We start from the raw sequence: 4,295 nt of genomic DNA, 5'->3' as shown, positions 1-4,295 counted from the left end.
TGTTAGAGGGCTCCTGTGGAGAACACTGGTAATATGGTGATTTTATTAAAATCTACATTTGAAAAGGACATCAAGGAGGCTCTGCTCATTTTCCTTAACCAATGGTTTGAGTCACAATTCAGCAGTGTAAGTATTCTACCACACTAGAAAAACTGACACAAACGCCAAAGTTCATGCTTCATTCATCCTAAAACCTAAGTACATTATGGAAAAAAAAAAAAAAGAACTATCAGGTCCCCTTCTATCAGAGGTCTAGGGGAAGGGAACATGGTAAAGGAGGCAGGGAGGGAGGGTGGGAACGGGAAGATGCAAGTGAGGGGATAACTAATCATTGGGATGTAATCTGAATAAATTATGATAAAAAATGACAAAAAAGAAGTAGAAAAACTGCTAAGTAAAAAAAAATTAGTATTTTAGATACATTATTCTGTAATACTATATTTAATCACTAATAATATCCCTACATAATTTCTATGAATGCACTGCTTGTTTTTTAAATGTTTACATGCTTTGTTTTATTGCCAGACTCTCCCCTCCTAGACTATTAAAAGGCATTTAACATAAGTACTCTCAGGAAGGAGGAAAAAAAAAGTTCCCAGGAATACACAGCACTACATTTTACAGCTCAGAAAATTAACAAAGCAGGCAGTGATAACAACAAATGATAGCTTCTAAAACAAAGACCCTGGCACACAGTGTTCTCAGTCTTATGGTGGCTGGGAGCCTACAGAAGGAAGTGGGATGCTTGGCTGGATACCTAGGGAGGTTTAAGTTGTGTGCCTTAAGTGTACACAGATCCAAACATGCTTTCCAAAAAGGGGGCCGAGTCAGAATGCATTTTTAAAAATAGAACCTGCTCTCCTTGGGCCTGAGGCACTCGCTATTGGATGCTGGAGCACGTAGGAAATAATATCCAGGTCTTTCAGACACTAAACGCCCTGATGAGCTCTACGTTCTGAGTCTTCTCATGTCTGTTCAATTTATCAGTAATAGGAACACGGAAAATAACTTACATTTTTATGTTGTTTAAAGGTATCCCATGTTGTGAGAGTGGTTTATACATAAGAGAGATTTTATTTTATTAAAAGAAAGGGATTCAAATTGTCCTGCTTAGAATAGCTGAACATATAATCAGGAGGGAAAAAACCAAAGTCGATATCTAGTACCAATGAGTCTTTAACATTCCTGATGACTTGCTACTGTACATTTTATAGATGAGAAATACAAAACTTGGGGTGACCTAAGTAATTGTTATCTACAGATATGAATTCTCACTTTTTTCTATTTCTTTTATGTTATGTTACCTTACCTTCAAGCCATGCTTGATCACACACACACACACACACAGTCTTACTGAAACCTAAAATATTTTATGATTATCTTCAAGATATAGCTCCACCTCTCCAAACTTCTCTGATTCTCTTTCTTAGCATCTTCTACTTTGACCACTGTTGCTGAAAGCTTGTCCCATGCGTCAGTATCAGAAAAAGTGGGTACCCTCTTCCATCTACACCGCCTTCAGCTTAAGCAAACATATCACTTAAACTAGGCTTTGCATACTGTGTGAGATTGCGATAAATAGAAAACAGAGGAAGAAATAGGATAGGCAATGGGAAAAACTGGGTATAAATGAAGTATTACAGAGCATAAGAACAGCCAATAGTCCACCCAGCAGACAACTGTGAGCATGCTTAAGGAATGTTTAAGTGAGAATAAGCGAGGAATGCAGCATTCTTCTGGGCCTCTTCTCCAAATGTGCTCAACTGTGGGGGTGTAAACTGGTATTCATGAATGGGGTAATAGCTGGGCAGACCTGAAAAGAAAAAACATCAAATTACTCATCATAACATCAAAATAAATAGAGAGTTAACAGATACATTTTCAACTAGCAAGAAGGAACCAGAGAAAAATACAATTGGAGAAATTTCAACGACAATAAATGTTTACAGTCTGCCCTATTGATGAATTACATAAAGATGCACAGTTAAGTTATAATGAATTTGACTATCTCAAAATTAGTGTCATTTCCCCCAGAGTAGTGCAAGATACATCTAAAACAACACTGACACAGAACTGCGGGCAGCTGTCTGATCCCAGTGTTGAAAACATGACCCAGTGATTCCATGAGTCTGCACTTTCTGCCTGGAGGATGCTCTTTCAACATGTTTTATCTTCATGGTGGGAACAACTTTCCAAAGTTTATAATCTCATCAAAGGAAGCCAAGTGGTAAAGACTTTCTTCCTGGGGGCTGCTAATCAGCAAGGTGGCTTTTCCCTTCCTGCAGTCCCCACTCTTTGTTTTCCAGGGGACATAATTCTCTGCTTTTGAAATGTCCTGAGCCCTCTTAACCCTCAATCAGGTTCGAGGAAGTGATGATCTTTCTGGGACTCTTTCTTTTAAATTCGCCCTTTAGAACTAAAGGTTTTAGTTGCAGTCTTAGCTCAAGATACGGACAGCATGGCATTTGGCATTTTTCGGTCCTAGTTAACAGTCTGAAATGGGTCTCAATTGTGAGGCCTCCAAAATAATTACCTTTATTCAGCAACTTTTACTTTAGGTCCTGTCAAATGGTACCAAATACAAGGTCATCTGATTCCCTCAGCATGAATCCAGTCTTTAAGACCAGAGTTCTATAGAAAAGACTATATCCTATCTAGATGATTCAAAAACATTTCCCATTTCAGAAATTGGAAAGAGCCTTGTGACAAATTCCCCAAGTGTTGGAGTGGGTCCATTAGAAAGGTAACTATGAATGTAAGGGAAAAGCCTATTAACTCTTTTTTTCCTTATAGGAACTGAAAAGAAAAAAAGGGGGATACAGAAATATAGAGGGAGGATAGAACAAAAAGTAGATTATTGAATCTACTTCTCATCTCAAGGCCTTAATTGTTACTCACAAATAGAATTATTTTTTAATTCATTGTATTGAACTTTGCATATTGATGGAAATCATGCTCATGTCAAAAACTAGTCTAATTTTATGACAAGAATATATATTTTTATATATTCTAGGTCTAATAGATAGTTATAATTCTATAGATACATAAAGTCAAATAGTTAAATAAGGTCTTCAAAAGCCTTAGAGACCTACAGAATATGGCATTTAAAGATGTTTTTATTATTCTAAAGATTCTTTGACAACAAGACAAGTTAACTCTTGGCAACATCCAGCCTGCCTCAAGAAAGATGATGAGCATCAAAGAACCTCCAATGGAGTTGGCTTCAAATGTGGCAAACAAGCCACTGGGCAAAATATCCATATTTCTGCCACAGACAGAATTCTGCCTAAAAATGGGCAAGTTTAGGTGCAGGCAGAGTCAATGGCCAAACTCTGCCAAAACAGGGTAATCAAGTCCTCAATAGTTCCTGCCTCGCAAATATGTCTGTCAGATATATTGGGCCAGAAGGCTGAAGATGATGCTCCAATGTTGTAAAGAGTGTTGGGGTGACTGTTCAGGCAGCAAACTGTCTCAGTCACTCTTTCATTTTGGAAGCTGCTAAGCTGCACTCTGGGTTCACTCACGTATTTAAGTTTTATCCCTTCTAAAGTCTCTGTTGAGTTTGAAGACCAGATAGTTTAGTCTTTCAATTAAGCTTGGTATGTTAGGAGTTAAGATGCTTTTATATCAATATAGATGTTTTAGGTTAATAGAGATGAGATATGATAGATATTAATCTTCATTCAGAAATTTCAACCCAACAAGATTGGAAAGATGTTTACTTCAAGGTTGCCAAATACAAATGGCCAAATCACTACGAGTGTAACATTTATATAATTCCTGATTGTCTCATGGTTCTTCCTGCTGTATGTAGTTTATTTTACCCATGTGTAATAATACAAATGTATACATTAAAAAAATAAACATAATAAAATTTTTTAAAAGGATGGCAATCTTGATTTCCCTTTTTCTTATCATTTCAACCACTTACAGAAGGGGCTAGAAATATTCCTCTTTAAAAATAATCAGGAAGCCATTGACTTCAGAGCTAAATAAAGACACATGAATAATAGATAAGTCAGTTTCCTTTCCCCTTGCACAGCCTCCAGGCTTTGGCTTTCTATGCAAATACCCATTAGAGAACCAGGCAGCGTATCCTCCAGAAATCATGAACTAGGTTGTGCTGAGCCCTTGAGTGAAGGAAAAGAGGAATACATGATCACATCCTGTTGAATTTAAAGTCTCAAGTTTTTACCTATTACTTTGATGAACTGGAATAGCAGGATAACCTTTTTGATGTTGCTATCAAGACTGTAGTTGATTCAGGCCATCACTCTCTCTACTGGTTTCCAGGA

The sequence above is a fragment of the Acomys russatus genome, chromosome 2, assembly GCF_903995435.1.
Source record: "Acomys russatus chromosome 2, mAcoRus1.1, whole genome shotgun sequence".
In the NCBI taxonomy this organism is placed as follows: Eukaryota; Metazoa; Chordata; class Mammalia; order Rodentia; family Muridae; genus Acomys; species Acomys russatus.
Note: the sequence above shows the minus strand (reverse complement) of the source record.